We start from the raw sequence: 17,929 nt of genomic DNA, 5'->3' as shown, positions 1-17,929 counted from the left end.
CTGGCCAAGAAAGCAGATGCCAGACAAAAAATACAAACAGGGTAAGCAGTAGCTAAGAATACTTCTCCAGAATTTGTTTTCAGCCTCCAGCAACTCAGGTTTCATGAGCCAGGGGTGGTATCTTGCACGGAATAGTCTTGATGGATATTTCTTCCATCAATTTGCCCAAGCCTTCTTGAATGTCTAAATTTTCAGCAACCATAACATCTCACAAGTTCTGCAACTATATCTTATGTCAAACGTATTTCGCTCTGTAGTTTCATCTGATGTTCCCTAGCCTTCCATTGTAAGGGAGAGTTTTACATCCATGAGCAACACTGTGGAGATGGATACTCGGGCTTTGCGTACAGTTTTGGAGTCTGTGCTTAGAAAAGCCTAGCAGAGAACCACAGATGTACTCCAGCCTCTACGTAATGACTTACAGTGAAAAACCCAAAGGCTCAGCTTTATCAAACCTCATTCCAAGTACTCGTCAACAAGAATTTCTTTGGTAATTCAGCTCTTTACAAAGACTACCGAAGAAAACTTAAGCAACTATATTTCTCATATAAACACCTAAGGTTAGCTCAGCCAAATGCAGGTCAGAAAAAGTAATTAGATACCGAAATAAGTTACCACAGCAGTGTGAATACACCAACAGATGGCAAATCTACCACAAGCAATTGATCCTTTTTTTTTTTTTTAACCAAATCACACATACTTTTGTATTTTCCAAAACTAGCTTCATTATTTTTCTTCAAACCTGTTTAATCCTTGAAACTGAAACCAAGCCTGAAAAATTCAACTTGAATTCATATTTTGCCTCAGAGCACAGAATAAACCATCGTGATGTTTCAATATGCAAACGTATCGACAGTGATGAATACTTAAGGAATTGATTGCATCTAAAGTCATCATGATCTCAATCTTCAGGGAAGCTTTTGTGACAGCAGAGGGTGTTACGTCTGAAATGATACCGAGCCAAAGATGTTGCCAGTTCCTAACTTTAGCTAGGAGCCTACATACCATGGCTCAAACCAGTATCCTAATAATCTCAGGTGAAAATTCTTCCCATTTTGGAAGATTATAATTAACTTCCTACTGAGCCATGCTTAGAAAAATGTCTCAACCTGGAAGATTAAATAGGGACTTAGTATCTGTCAGAAATAATTCAGCAGTAGCTGTTTGTGTCTTGCAGTATAGAGATCCTGATTTAAAATAATATATTTAGAAATTGTTTTCTCCTTATTGTGGAACAGAAGGACTTGACTGCATGACTGTAGATACATTACTGGGAATAGAGAGTAGGTCGCTGAATACCACTTCAGTAATATTAGTTTAGGTCTTCAGATAATTGCTGTAGCAGTAATACTTAAAGAATCCCCACTCCTGGGAGAAGAGAAATCAGCGTACCTTCCCAACCCACTGCTATTCTTGTAGCTTCTGGGGGTCAACATAACTTGAACTGATTGCCATTTCTTCTCCACTATTATCAAGGTTATTTTCAAGCCATCTTGACTTTGCTTCTGTTCCAATTGGGGCACAACTTGACTCATCAGTTCTTTATTTGGAACGCACATCACATTTCTTCACTTCATCAGTTCTCCCCCCAGTGAGGTCACTTGTTTGTGGCCATTCAGTACTTCCTGCAAGTGCCCATTTCTCAGTTTAACTCATTTTCATACTATCCTGTGCAAAGAGTCTTGCTTAAAGCCACCGTTCAGCCGAGTATGCATTTTGTAGCAGTGTGACTTTGGGTTCAGCAGGATATAAGCACATGGTAAAAGCTGAGGACATTCTGAAATACGTTTCAGAACCAGTCTCTGAAGGCCAGCTTCTTTTTCCATTAAAACTGGTGACAATATTCATGATAATTTCAATGGGAGCATGATCATTCTGTAAGTAATTGCTATCAGGAATTTAATTTAAACCCCGTTTGACTGACATTTCTTGTTTGCAAGATCTCTATTTTAGGAACAATGTCTTGCTAGTGTATCTCTCTTCATCTTAGTCATGACTGATAACAGAATAATCATCTCAACTACTTTCCTTTTCTTTTCCTGCATAATGGCTTTACTGCATTTTTACATACCAAACATACAAGAATAGAAACAATTAGAGAAATAACAGTATTGTATGCAGATGAGCAGGTAAGTGACTAGAAGTTACTTGAAACTCTATGCTAGGCTGGATGTCAGGCTGAGAAACCTTTACAGTCACATATTGGTTTGTTTAAAAGACTAAAGAATGATGCAAGTTTGTCTTTGAAGCGTGCCTCTAACCCACGTTACTCTCAGTTGGCATTTCACACGCGTATTAAATACGGAATCTCTACATACCACCTCTCCGAACTGCTCATTACTTGTCTAATTTCACCGCTGCTCTGCAAGAGTTAACTGCTCGGTCCTGTCAATGCTATCTGATAGCACAGCACTACCAGCCAAGTCACAACTATTTATCCCCGTCACATTGTGCTTTCCCAGGACAAATCTGAAGCAGCAATTGCAATGGCAATTTATCTTTAAAGCCTATCTTTCATACGGGGAAATGCCACGCAAAATGCATCGCAGTTCATTTCATTATCTTGTTTCTTCTACTGCTTTAATAAAAGACAGTGGTCATGGGGCAGCTGAATGCTAAGTTAAGAAAGGACATTACTTGCGACTGTTCTCAGTTCTTTGTAATATTCTCATTTGCCATAAATCTATGAGGACAAGCGATTACGAAGAGTTTTCAACAAGTTGAGTTTGACACTGAAAGATCTGCTTCTCCTTTTAATGATGAGCTGTCACAGGCATCGATCAGTAGCCATGGCAGAACAGATGAAAGCAGTAAAAAATGACAGACGAACAGACTTCTTAATGATAAGGAAAAAATACAGTCCACACCATCTGAGAGGCAGACTCTCACCACCTTTAATGGGAGGTTTTTTTAGTAAATCTTGCATATTGCCTTCAGTGAGAAATGAGAGCACTCAACGGAGGAAGCATCTAGTAGAATGAGGTCAGACTTTTAAAGAATGGGTATTACCCAGCAAACCAGAACATCAGCAGACCACTACGGAGTACACAATGAATAATCTTCTGTTAACAGGCAGAATAATGCTGGTAGGGGGGTACCTTGAAAACCCTAATGAAGCTACAGAAGGTCAGCTCCAGCCTGCTATAAGTTTACAACATTTTACCTGTTAGTGGTGTTTCACCGAGTTTAAGCAAATTAGAACCGAGCCCTACAGCTGATGTGGCAAGACTTTAAAGAATACAGCAGAAAGCGGCTAGATCTAGAGCCTTGCTGCTGAAACGCTGCTGTTACCCGGACAGTCTTCATGGGAAAGGGGAAAAGGCAAAGGCTGCATCAAAATGAAATTCTATAGCAATGACCTGGTAGTGCTGTTTCTCTCTGAAGCTTGGGTAACTTCATAAACCGGCTTGCTCCTATTCTAGCAGCGTAGGCAGTACGTAATGAAATCACTTGCACCAATAAACCCCTCAGTCTAAGACTCTGTGCTGCACCCCTGGAACGTGCTCTAGGGCTGGTTTTGCACTTTCCCTCTTTCGAGCTATGGACGTAGCTCAGCTGATCCTGACCGTAAATGGATGGATGCTGAATACCCGAGAGTTTAGAACCACCAGTGTATCTTATGGCTGGGGAAATAAAGTTCTACTTTTATTAAATGCTGGGTTTTTTTTTAAATATGAAATTCTGAGCATCAACCTTTATCTCATAAAAGGAGGAGGAGGAGCCCTTGATATTTTTTCCTGCAACCAACACAATCTAGTACCATCTTTGGAAGGACAGCAAAAAGCACCAGGGCAGGACTCTTAAAAAGAGGAGGATCTGATTTCTTAATATAAAAATTAGTAAGACTCACTTTTAAAATATGCTAACAGTAATATAAAGAAAAAAAGAAATAATGCTGGGTTTGTGTGGGAAGGAAGCATATTTAAATCTAAGATGAATGACGTACCTTGCAATTACAGAAACCGTTGAAAGAGATAGTCAGAATTAAAGTACTTTAAATTCACATTGAAATATTAATTTGAAAATTTTAAAGTATGTATAAATGCACATAAACAGAAGCAGATGACAAAGGGCTGAAGTTCAAATCAACTCAAAGAAAGAAGTCAGCCTCGTTAAATGAAAGCTAAAATTGTCACTGACCTCAGCGGTGGGGGCTTTAGGCAGCATGCGGCTGGGTGAGCAGCTCTGCAACTTCAGATTTAGTGCTAAACTGTGTATTTTAGAGTACCACAACTGCCTTCCAGTGATGCTTTTCTAAAGCACATGACCTCTGAGAACTCTTAAAAATCTAAATCAAAACACCCTTCTAAATTTTGAATCGCCAAACAATGGGCGAGTAAGCACAATTACTAAGCTTGCAGCAACAGAAGTAGCATTTCTTCCGTTATGACAAAGTCCTCATTGCTTAATGTGTTTTTATAAGACAGTTATAAAGCATTTTATGTTTTTACAGACATTTTACATCCAGCTATTAATATTGCCTATTTAGCTTGCTAGATGGAAGATGTTTTCACTCAGAGACAATTCCATCTGTATTAACAGCTACAAATAAAACTATGTACCCATTTAATATCGAGAGATGGCATTTTTCTTGAGCAAGGATGATGCTTATCTGAGCGCAGAACCAGCACCAGACTCCTGCGGTGCCCAAGTCCCATTACAAAGTCAGATACGATTTCAATGGGGTAAACATGTTGTATCGTTTTTCTATACAGAACATTTTGCCATAAATGTTTTCTTCATAAAAGATTTTTCCTCCATAAAACGTCGCATTGAGTGCTCAGCATTTCCTTCCGACTCCCCTCGTGTCACACTGATGGATCTGCTTAACCCACCGATAGCTGCGGAAAGCTCAGGGGAAATGAAAACTGTCACTCCTTGTTTGTCTGCTTGTTTGTTTAACTTCAACCCGGCAGTTCTGGCTTCTGCCAAAGTCGTTTTGAGGCTCTGGGAGTGCTTTTTTAATGCTCTTGGCATGTCAAAGTGACACCTACATTTCATTATACAGCTGGAAAAAAAAAAGAGAGCTCACCTACAAAACACCTTGGCTGCTGAGCACAACCAAACAGCTCCCTACCAAAGCACCGCCTCAAAAGCAGGTGATTAATCTGCGCAGGGTGGTGGTTCATTTTGAAAAGCTCCTGCCAAAACAACTGCTACTGCATTTTTGCTTCAACGTTATTGAAATATTCACACTGTGTTATTTTCTATCGACACGCACCCCAAGGACCTCAGTCCCTCCTCCCTCAAAATGTTTTTGAGCAGGAAATCACGGTTTGAGCTTTTACGGGTGTCCTTAACCCCCGAAACGACAAGCAGGTTGATCAGCCCTAACGCAGCCCCGAGCCCTTCTTTGTTTTTACCCTCATCCCACTCTCTATGTAGAAACATCTTCCTTCTGTTTTATCTCCATAGGAGTGCAGTGCTTCTCAATTTGAGTTTTAATTTCTTCTTGAGTCTGCTGAAAGTTATTAAGCACATCGAGTGCTACAGAACCAGCTGTTTTGCCTCCAGACTGCCCATCTTTCAGCCGGCATCCGTTTCATAGAGAGCCGTGAAAACCTTTGCGTCGTCCTTCAGACTTCCGGAGATCCAAACTCCTCGGGGAGCTCCGGTCATACACGTGGGTTATTATAATCCCGCTGCAGCGCATTCAGAAATCTCTCAGAAACAGCATCTGAGAAAGGTCTGCTTCAGCCAGGGTCTGAGCTGGAAATGGTCGGCATTGCTTCTCACCAGCACGGCACAACGCTGGCTCCGCCGGTGCCGGACGGTTCTTGCAAGTGCCCCGTAGGGGTACAGTTCCCTTCTTTTACTGCAAATAAGAAATACACATTTATAAGCCTATAGTTATATTTTAAGTGACTAACTAGTTGAAGGAGTCACCAAAAAAAGTAAATTAAAGTTGTTGGGTCAGATCTTGGCTAGAGAAAGCTGGAGTGACTCAGGTTATTTCAGGGCATGAGTTGAATCAGTTCAAGATCTCTGTCCCTGAACTAAGAAATACTTTTAGAAGAAATACTCATCATTGCAAAATTTTTAGGATATGGAAAATAATATGTAACGCAACGTTATTACTAGATAAGGGTAAAAACAGCCTTTAAAACCTCTTGAGCAGGAGATTTTCTAATGGGTTGTGTTTGAATTTCTGCTTATAATTACTATATAGCTTTTAATACAAACTATTATTTTGTGCACAATTTTATTTTTTGCATGTAATACAGTCCTAAAATGTTTCCATGAAAATTCCACAATATGTAGCTTATAGCAAGGATATAACCAAACCAAAAAAAAAAAAAGGTTGGGTTTTATTTTTTCCTTATTGAGCCAAAAATCAACCGTCATTTCATCCCACTGATACACCTACAGGCAGCATCGTCAACGCGGCGTGCAGCACACGTACCGCACCAGGCCTCGTACCAAGAAGTCTGTTCCTTCTGAACCCGGGCCAAACTGGATCGGTGCAGTCCTGGATGACACGCTCGTCTTCAGGTGACTTCTCCAACCCTCCTGCTGATTTGATCAGCCAAGATCAAGGAGGCTGTTGTGGTTTGGTCCCGGTTCCCTGCCACTCCTCCTTTCTCCCCCAAGACCTGTATATGTCTGTCTCTGGCATCTGGTGCGTTTGTGACCCTCTCTCACAGGGCTGTCCTTGCTTTACAGCCTTATCTTTCTCCATTATGTACTTGCACTGACATTTTGTCTATCAGTTTAATCTGTCTTTATTACCTGTAGTTCCAAGCTGTTTCGGTTCTGTTCCCTTATGGCTCCTCTCTGGGCTCCTGCTGCTACCTACGCCCAGGAGACGGATGAAAGGAGGATTTGGGTGAACTTGGACTTTAAATTCAAATCCAAATCGTGATGGTCACAAACCTGGGAGGACACAAATCCAAGCCTTTGTTTTATCTCCATTCTTAACATACTTTACACCTTGCCTTGGCCTCAAAACAAGGCAAAACTCTGCATTGCCTAAGTTTGCTCATGGCAGACCTCAGGATTTAAATAAGCGTTGCTCTTGCTCCAGAAGCCCAAAGCAGGGAGTTCGGGAACTCTGCCTTTCTGGGCACTTCCCCTCGTTCCTGCTCAGCGCTGCGCTGCACCTGCAGAGCCAGTCCAAGATGGGGTGACCCGTGTGTCCCCATCCCCATCCACCTTCCAGGTTATCCCCTCCCCTCCTGCCTGCTTCAGAGCTTTCCCCTCTTCCTCTACGTACACGAGTTTTCTTTTCATGCATTGAAAAAACAGAGCTCACAAAGATGTCTGTGCAGCTCCGGGGACTTGTAATATTAAACCAATTTAACCAATATTTAAACAATTTTTTTGTTGGAAAGCCAGAGGGAAATCACGGCACAGTTTCCTCTCTCTTCTTTAGAAATTTCCCTTATATAGGAAGCCAGGCGTTCACCGCTGAAAGGCAGCGATCCCTACGTGAAGCGGGGAAGCCGCTCAGTAGCATGGAGGTGGGGAGGCGACGGTGGGGAACTGCAGAAACAGCAAACAGAAGGTACCTGGCTGAGCTGGAACTGGTCACTGCCCCTGTATTTTAAAGAAAAAACTGAAATCGCTCTTTAATACCTGCACGTGGTCAGGATGTTAATTGGAGCTATACCGAAAACCCCAGGGCAGCGGAGCCAACGAGAACCTCTAGGGCCGTGCTGGGATATTGATCGCGCGGTGACTCAGAGAGGGGCCACCCACTGAACCAGCCGCCAGCAGCCTCTTCGGGTGAGATGCAACAGCTCCCCATCTTCCCCGCCCATCTATACATCTTCAGTTCACACAGAGACCTATGAGTGTGTGCATATACACACACACATTATACATCGACATTTAAATATAATATACTGCCAGAGTTATGATTTTTTAAATATCTGAAGGATGTGGTATCTTGGAAACCGATTGCCTCGAGTTGCCCAAATCAATTACAGAGTGAATCAACACATCACTTCAGCGTGGGAGCAGCGAGCAGTTGGCGATGCCGGCCGTCCCCGTCCCCATCCCGGGTGGGAGCACGTCGGGGGAACGGCTCCGTCAGCCCCAGCCGCTCCTGCTCCCCCCTATGGCAGGACACCTGAGCAAGCAGCTACAGTGAATGACTGAATATCTGTCATCTTAGATGGCTTCTTCGGCTGAAAGTTGATTTAAAGGGGTCAAAAATAATTGAAACATTATATACAAAGGTGATACAACTCTTCATGACAAATGTTTGCACAGATTTGGGGATTTTTATTACCTGATTGTTGAGCGGGCTTATTTTCTCTCTGTTTTTTCCTACGTGTCATTCAGACAAATGAGCAACACATACTCTGAAAATTAAGACATGTGCATTCATCCTGTTTCTTGAGGAGGAAACAGATCATAGCAGGCGTCGAGTGAGCTCGCAGCCCACTGACGGCAGCAAGAAATGACATTTTCAGCCAAGCACTCGGGGTCTTATAAGAAGAAATTTTAGATAAATTAATGTTTTAAATAAATGAATCTCTGAAACCCATATATTCTGAAATGTGATCATAGGGCATGCAGAAATGTATCCATCCTCTTCTCGTGGCCCTGAGCTCAACGGGGAGACAAAAGACACACTCGGAGGGGATTCCCCCCACAAAGGGTTAAAAGAAGGAGCCTGGGCCAAGGGTCTGTGCCAGCCAGGGAAAGGAGGGCTGGGCTCACTCAGGTTTGCTTGGTTAGGTTCAAACCCTGCTGCTTGGCAGCCCAGATTTCATGTGAGAAGCGAATAACCTGATCCACAAACAAGAGCTGAACACGTTCATTTGTTTTATTCTTCTCAGATCAGTTTTGCTTCTTTGGCCAGCTCTGTAAAAATGCTGAAATTTTAAATAACAGTCCAAAAATGGGATGATGTAGCTAGGAGAGTGTGGGTTGCTGAGAGAAGAGATTGCTGAGCTAAATATTTGGCAGAATTAAGAAAAGCAGGAAAGACATGTGGGCATAAAGAAATAATTCAGTATTAAATTTCTGGCAGAATTAATAAAATCTGTTTATAGTTCAGGTGACAGTGAGCCATTGACTTACTATTATTGGAAATAAGATCTAAGGGATTCTGGTTGCAATGGTTTTGCAACTATTAGAGAGTGAAAGTGTTAACAGAATATTCAACACAGGCAAATTAACCTGCAGTCTTCGTTAGGCGTACCTGTAAGGCACGGCGCTCTGCTATGCACGGCATCGGACGGCAAGTATCCGCTCTCAGGTGCCGTTTCAAGGACTTGGCCGTCCCGAGATGTGGCCTGTGTTGCTACGCTCTCGCTGCAGGCTCCATTCGTCTTTGATGGGGGTATACTTGCTGGTTGTCCTTTTTTAATTCACTTTAAATTCCCCTCTGTTCCAAGTGCTTCCATGGGGTTTTTGTTCTCCTCCCCGCCCTTGATCTCCACCTCCTCTCACCAGCTTTCTCAGCTTTCACACTTCGTTCCATTTGTCCTTTATTTCCCTCGTTCAATCTATATTCCCTCTCCTTTTAGCCTTCACTACCTTGTTCCCCGCTGGCCTTGCTCTCATCCCCCCCGTCCTCCCCAGGAGGGAGCCCTGGGAGCAGCCGCTGCTCCAGGCACGGGGCTGGTAGCTCACCTGCACCCGGGCTACCTGGAAAACCAACGCCAGCCAGAGGGAGGAAAGCTGCCCCTGGGGAAGAACCCGTGTGTGTCAGCCTCACACCAGCATCACTTGTGAAATAACGAGGGGGAAGAAGCACCCGTTACACAGCCATAGACTTGGTTTTCTGAACCGAGCGGTCACCTGGGAAGATGAGACAAGTCCACGGGAGACATAGCTGCCACCACCTGCTCTCTTCTAGACTGCTCCAGTTCGTAAGCCTCAAACCAGCGAGAAAGTTTTAAAATAGGGCTTCAGCTATTCGGAAGCAAACTTTGCTTAAGGAGAAAAGAAAACGTCCTCTGATTTGAAATTAAGAAACTGTTTTGGGAGGGTGCCCCCCCAAGCTCCCCTTCCCCATCTCCCCTCTCGGAGTCTGCACACCCTCCGTATTAATCCCCTGGACCCGTCCCCGACCTGCGGAGAGGCCCAGCCCTGGCAGAGGCTCCCGCTGTGCACTCAAGAAGTAACAACGCTACCACGCTTCCCTGCTGCAGGGGTTTTTGCTTGTGGTTTCGGAGGACACAGGATAGCTCTGCCCTTGTATCGCTCCCTGCCTTAGCAGAGCTGAAAAACATCTACAACCGGTGCGGGACTGCTGGGGGATGCAAAGCCTGGCTGCTACAGGGACAGAGGCGTGAAAACACAGAGACACCAAGTAAATAGCAAATGCATGCGCTCTGCATGTCGGAGGGTTTTGCTGGGTAATTATTTAATTAAGTGATATGGGAGAAACAAGGAACCGGCAGAGAGCGGGGAGAAAGATCACCTTATGTTCGATTCACGTGGACACGACAGAGGAAATCCAGCGCGTCCCTCCAGAAAACGGGCGACGCTGTTGTCTGAGACGGGGCTTTACCCACAGCTCCTCCATTCACCCTGCGAGGCTGGTTCCCCTCGGGAACGGGCAGATGATACAGCTGGCCTCATGCCCAAATAATAACACTGCAGTCTTGTTTTTAAGGCCTTCCAGACCAAAAGGCAGGGCTGGTTCAAGCTAGTGTCAGTACGCCATCCTTTCCACTCCCCCGTCACCGCAGCGTCAGGTCAGCTGTACCCGAAACCCTTCTGAAGAAAGAGGTAACAGACCATTAATTGAAAATTAAAAGAAAAGAGGAGGAGACAGTTGCGAGAAGATTGGGGCTAGTGAGAATTTGTCTTTCAGAAAAATGTCAAATGAGCTTTTTTTTTTAGTGAAAAATTTTACACAGTCCAAGATTATTCCAGATTTCCAGTGAAAAATAACCAGAAAAACAGATAAAATAGTAGATAAAACCTGAAAATTTTCAAATGTCCCTGGCAGGTAAACGGAGCATCTCCTTTCCTCCTCCTTTCTTCCCCACTAAAGTAACACAAACAACTGTGAGTAAATAACCAGAAAACACCTTTTTTCCCTGTGTTTCTTTTTCCTTCCATTATCACTTCCCCTCACCCTTTGCAGCAGCAGCGTGGAGACGGAGCAGCTGCCCCTGCTTGCCGCACGCCGCCTTGTCCGTGGAGCAGCTTTGGTACCCCCGAACCTAATTCCTTGTGGAGGAAACTAAACCAGAATATGCACCCGGAGTATGATTTTCAACCAGCGATACGCGTTCAGTCCATAGGGTCAGAGCAGAGGTGGTGCTGAGTAAAGTCCCGTGAACCCCCCCTGTACGGATGCGAAGTCCCTGGCAGTGATCTCACCTCGGGCAGGGGCAGCCGGGGTGGCGGGCGGCAGCAGCGGCAGCAGCGGCAGCAGCGGCAGCAGCGGGGCCTGATCCAGCCATCTTGCCTTCACACCGGGCACAAGAAGAGAGGGTGTGGGGAGGCTTTTTACTGCTCCTGAGCAGTATTTGACATCACGGCCAGAGGTTCAGGGTATCGCTTTCTTCCAAGCAACCCCCCGGTCCCCCTGCACCAGCCTCTTTCCTGGTAAAAAAAACCTCCCTCTGGCTGAAGCCAACAGTTATGGAAGTTTTTTCGACCGTTGTACACCTCAGCAGGACTCCTCAGATGACTGCAAACAGTATTATATCTTCTTTTTGCTAGCATTTCTTTTACAGGCATTTCTTGTAGGAACACAGCGTTCAGACAGGAGAGAATACAAAGCCGCTGGAAGGCTCCATGTCGGGCTGCAAGTCTCTGGATGCTTCACTTTAATTTCTGGGACCAGTTTCCTTCAGGTTTGAACAGATCCAGGAAATTCTGTGTACCTGATACGGACTTGCTTGTTCTTCATTGGCTTAGCAAAAATACTAGTGTCGAGTCTCTTTAGATATTGTCCTGAAAATCCTATTTAGTTATTACTTCTGCACAGCGCTGAACTAACAAAAAACCAAACAAGTTTACGACTGACCCGGTTACTTTAATGCACCGGTTCAACTTCTGCAGATGATCATACCAAAGCTTAAAACCAAAGTCAAATTAGAAAGTATCATTAAGGACACAGAACTCCGTATCAAACCTCTCTGCCTCTATTCCTTTACGCACACGCGTTAGTGTAATATTCCTAACTAAAAGGGCAGAGTTAAGGCTGCACAGTCAGTCTGATCTCAAGCTCCTCATTACTAATGCCAGATTCCTTATTTTAATATTAGACTTATTTTTCATTTGGATAAAAATAGTTGCCTATTCTGAAATATGAAGTGTGGGGACAGCTTAAGGCATTTTTCCCCCAATTATTGGGGTTTTCGCCACCAGGTGGCAATACAGCTACAGCCACCATCCCCTCTCGGGGTTGGTTTTTCCCAAAACATCCAAGTCCAGTGTCACCTGTAAATTTGTTACTGAATCTTTAGTGTCAGACAGATTTACTTCTCTTCATTCATCTGCTTCTCTCTCTCTGGTTTTTTAACCTCCCCCTCTGCAGCCATCATTTCGGAAGCTGGCTGTGGTCTTCGCTCCGAGTTTTGGATGAATTCGGTTGACTTCAGAGCACTGAGAATTTTATTAGTAATCAGGTTTATATGTATCTACGGTTTAAGAGAAGAGAGTCCGGTGAGCTCATGCGTGCCTATACGATACGTATGGATGTAGCTACACTGCCATCTGGCAGTGTTTGTGCACAAAAGCAGTCTTGAATAAAGTGGTGATTAGGCTAAACCTCGCTTACGCATCCTTGTCTCAAGCAGTCGGGGCAGGAACCTCTCCTGGCCGTGCCCCTGCTCTCCTGCCAAGCCTGGAAGGGCAGCATCCACGCGCCAAAGCCGCTTTACATGGGATTTCTTGCAGCTATTTTGCTCTGGCTAGTCCCGGGCTTGAAACCGTTTTAAATTCTTTCCCGTAGTCGTGGTGCCGCACTGTAAGCTCTTCAGGACAGCTGGGGTATTATTTTCATCACCTGCATTTGCTCAAAAACCAAACGGCAATCGGCACCGACAGCTTTTGCCAGATTTCCGTCAGCATGTCAAACCAATCGCCCGGATTGCCAGCTGAAGTCAGGCCACAGTATTTAGCTCGGGAGATTTTCAAGGTAGTAAGTGCTAAGAAATGGTATCGTGATTAACAGCGAGGTAGAAAGCTCACGTTTATCTTTAAAATAACTTTAACCCACACCACCACCACCCCTCCCGAAACACTTAAGCATTAACAGTTCACCGGAATTAGTCCGAGCTGTCGTTAGCGTTGTCTGTTAATTGCTTTCATTAGACATAAATTCATGTTATGGAAAGGGAGAACATTTCAGCAGTGTTTCCGGGACAGAGGGTTGCAAGTTCTGTACATAATTCTGAAAAGCCTCTCCATAAAGTAGTAACGAAATGATTTAAGATATTCCTAACTCCGCCCAAGAAACAGTCGGTCTCTTGCAGCATCTATTCCCCCCCCCCCCCAAAGATCCCCACCAACGGGCATCACAGCGCTGTACCCCTCCCCGGCACGGCCCAGCTCTATTCCAAACGAACAAAAACTCATTGCAAGGAACGGCTGAAGTAAATACAGGGTGAGTAAAAATGGTGAGTAAATACAGGGTCTCTCTTACCGCAAAACTACACTAGAGGTTATCTTGTTTTCCCAATTTCTGCTTGGCTTTTATAAACACAGAAAACTGTGTAAGCTGCTGAGAACGGTACGTTGGTAAAAATTAAGTCTTTTCTTTTTGTTAAGCCCACGCGCTGGATGGCAAATGACGCTGCAGTCCGGCACGAGGAAGCTACCGACTGCCGGCGCTCCCCCACCTGCGTCCAGCTTGCACACCGCTGCCATAAACAGTACTGCCTCTTAAATTCTGCCCAGGTAACTGGAAAACGGTTTTATTTCAGAAATTCCTATTGCCCAGTGATGTAGCGAAAACTGAAGGATTAGGGAAGCAGAAAGTGAACACGCCTGCACCGACACCGAGCCCCGGCGTTAACTTCATTCTTGACACTTTGAACAGGACTGCATTTTCACAAGACAGTAATAAATACAGAAACTGAGAACTTCATATAGGAAAGGAGTTAGTTAACCTTTATTTCATTTCTCCATAGTCCCAAACTTGACAGACGTAGAAAAATATCCTTGAGTCTAGTAGACAAATTTACCGATGCTAAATAGCCCTTTACTCTGACCGTTTGGGCCATTCTAGGTACATTTGTACAAGCATTACTTCAATTTTTTTTTTTTTTTTTCAATGAAAGGCTTTGCTAAACTATAAACGAGAAACTACAGAGGAAAAACTTGATCTACCAAAGCATGCATATGAAGGTATCTTCCAAACCTTCAAAAAAATAAAAATATTAAGAAAGCAAACCAACCTTGAGACGCATTTGGAGGAGGAAACAATTTAGAACAATTTGAGGAAAAAATAATTAGCTAAAGACAAGTCAAAGCAAATTCTGTAAACTATCTGAGGATAAGTTAAAATATCTATGGCACAACTTTTCACACAAAAAAAAAATTAAGGTGAAGACCAACATTTTATATAAAAATAGCTGAGCGGGCTTCTAAAGAAGGAAGTAAGCATTCCTCGTGATGACTCTCTTAATACAAGATTATAAATACCCTTATATATACAGAGAAAAAAACCCAGTACAAAGGTATGGAATATTTCACTAGGATCCATCTTGCAAATAAGCCAAGATCGTATGTCCTGGACCGTAGCGGAGGTACTTCAGTTTAAGATTTGTAGTAGTTTCTTTGCTACACATACTGATAACAAATAATAAAAATGCAATATAAATATTGATTTTCACAGAGAAACTCAGTAATACGCTCAGGTTACAAAGCTTAACGAATTGGCCCAGAAAGAAGTGATACACGTTTTAAGACAGTCCATTACCTTACGTTTTGTAGGCTAAGGAAACCATCCAAGTTACACAGTAATATTTAAACTTTCAGAATACTGGTTTTTTAAATCAAACTGATACCTTTAGTGAAACCAACGCAGAAATTCTCGTGGCAGAAGATTCGTTATCTCTTCATAAATACAGCAGTTTGGTTATTTGCCAAGATCACTTAGAAATACCATTATTACGGGCATTTTAATAAATTTCCAAGCCTGAAAGTTACCGGTTTTGCAAGGAGTTGAACTATGAACAATATTTGTACGGATGTCTTTGACTAAATTTCAAAACTATGTAATCAATATATAGTAAGACATAAAAATGAGAGCAAATAAAAGATATTTTAGAAGAATTACATTAATATTTTAAGTGAAAATGCCTTTGTAGATGCTAATACGATGATCAAGTTCAGTATATCTGTGCACATGACAAATATGCATACGTGTATTCGTATACACTCAGCAATTCTAGAAATAATCATAGAAATGATGTAATTTCCATTGGAGAATACAATTTTTCCCCAACATGATTCAGTGGATTTGCCAATGACTTTTTGAACCATATTTCGCAAAATTTGAAGATAAAGTAGAAGCTCCTGCCTTCCAAGGTGGAGAAACTTTTGAGTTTATCGTCATTTTCTTGACTAAAAGCCCCGGGATCTTCATTTCCGCTCCTCAGCCGAAATGCCTCCTGGTGTCTCGTTCCCTCCCCGTCCCCAGGCTGAGGCGGCTTGCGCGTTCCGTCAGCCTTCCCCCCCGTACCTCAGAGAGAGACACGATGTGACGGGGGAAATTACAGGGACTCTTTTAGGATGAAACCTGACTGCAAAACATGGGCTACATTTACATTTAAACCTCCGCTTGCTACCGATTCATTTTAATTTAACGCCTGCTTACAAGCAAATCAAAATGGTTTCTACGTGGTCTTTATACGTATTGTTATGCAAAAAAAAAAAAGAATAGCTGAAATAAAAATATGAGGACGTATTTATGAACCACTATGTCTTGGAAAATGTAAAATCCTTTTCCTTTTCATTACATGGCTGAGACTCATTATTTGACTGCCTTCTCTCATAGATTAATCTATGATATATTGGGAAATGTTACAACAATCGTTTAGTACCGGAATAAAGGATAATATCCATTCCTTACAGTAGGTGTACCAAAATAGCACAGCTAGCCCATTTTCTACGTCATCCTTCAGCTTTAACAGAAATATTTACTACCACTAACATACGCTAATCTTTTCTCCCTAATATTATTTATTCTTTATTATTTCCTTGTCCATAGATTGCGTTTAAGACAAAAACATAGAAATAGCACTAAAATAAAAACCAAACTGAATGTCTCTCACTCAGCTAAAAAACAAGCACAAAATGGAAGGATGCGTGTTGGAAATAATTTATTGCCTATAAAACGTTAAAAAAATGTTTTGAGTTCACATTTTCTGTGTGGTTTTAAAGGTGGTGTCACGTTTCAGAGGTAGTGTGTGTAAAACGCAATACAGAATTTGAAAAGACTTATTTACTTAGTTCAGTAATACAGTAAAATGTTCACCAGAACCAAAGCACTGACCTGAAACCATTTTCCTTACAGGAACATTCTTAAGTGTCTCCTTTATCGAAGAGGATCGCTCATTTGTTTAAAAACAACAACCACCGCAAGCCCAAGTTTCGGCCCGTTTGCGTCTGTCGTCTCCTGACCAAAATGTCGGCTGCTGCCTTTCAGAGACAAGTAAGTACTCTTTAGTCAGAATAAAACCCTATTCTGCCATGGAAAAAAACGATTTTGTAGCACCGCTGCTTCTTTTTTTTGCTCGTAACTTTTCAGATTTCACATTTGGCCAATGTGCTAAAATATTAATCGGGTAGAGAAATCAAACACCATAAACCAGCTTCTGTTTTTTCTAAGAACTAGCTGGTGTCTTCTCACTAGCCATCCTCTAACTTTGATCAGGCATCTCACAACTGAGCAACTTACTCAACCCTATGATGATTTGGGGCAGAAAAGGCAGAATCTCGAAATGCAAGCTGAAGGTTAGACAGCTGCCAGTCCTTCTAACACGTAAAGCAGCCTCGTAGTTCACTGGCCGACCTGAAGGATCTGGGCAGCGGGACTGGAGGTAGTAAATCAAGCTTTTGGTTGTAACGTTACAAGTTACGTATTCTTCATGTTTCAGGTATTCTGTGCTATTCCGTTTATGCCTATTATTGTCTCTCCTCATGCTATCGGTATCCTGAGACCAACAGTCAGCTACGACTAGAGTACCTCGGGAGAAGTTAGTGCTGTGCATTAGTTTCTTTTTAATGTTACTAATACGGTAGTGCAATAGGGATCCCAAATCGGATAGCTGATGGATTTTAAGCAGTAATTTCCATTTCCGCAATAAAGATGTTCATGACACTGTTGATTTGTCCCATCATTTCACCTGTGTAATCACAACAGCAGATAGAGCTGTCTCCGTTTGGTGAACGGACTCGATAAGCTGCTTCCCAGTTTAAGAAGGTGAAGATATAACCGGTACCTTCCTTTTTTCACTCAGAGGACTGCAAAGCCCACGATCTGCTTGTCATTTTCAGACTTTTTATTGCCTTAGCGAAAAAGAAGTACTTGGAAAGATTAAAGTGCAGTGCTGCTTCAAGAACCAAGCACTCAAGAAAACTGACACTTGTATGGTACATCTGTTCATGTACTTTTAGATCTGCCAAAAATTCACCTATTAGAATATTTACTATTACTCACTCCTGCTCGACCTATGGACTTGACAGAAGCATCATCTGCAGGGAGATGAAAGGAGCCATAGCTTCAGGAAACAGCTTTCTCAACTATAAGCAAGCTTGCTAGCATCAAAGACCTTCATTGCTCCCCAAGGAGAGCGAGCATCCCGCCTCTGGTTTAAAGTGTCTGTTCTGAACTACCTTTTTCCGCTTTGGTTTCTTCAGAAAGACATACTTCATCAGTCATGTTCCGACAGATGCAGTAGGAATAAACAACGCCGGGGAAGTCATCTTTCACGGACAAAGCAAGTAAGAGCCTTCGCAGAAAGACGATAAAAACATCAATACGTGGCACTTCTGCTGTAGC

Source organism: Aptenodytes patagonicus, chromosome 9 (genome assembly GCF_965638725.1).
Source record: "Aptenodytes patagonicus chromosome 9, bAptPat1.pri.cur, whole genome shotgun sequence".
NCBI classification, from domain to species: domain Eukaryota; kingdom Metazoa; phylum Chordata; class Aves; order Sphenisciformes; family Spheniscidae; genus Aptenodytes; species Aptenodytes patagonicus.
The sequence above is the reverse complement of the archived record's forward strand: the minus strand, read 5'-3'. Positions refer to the sequence as shown.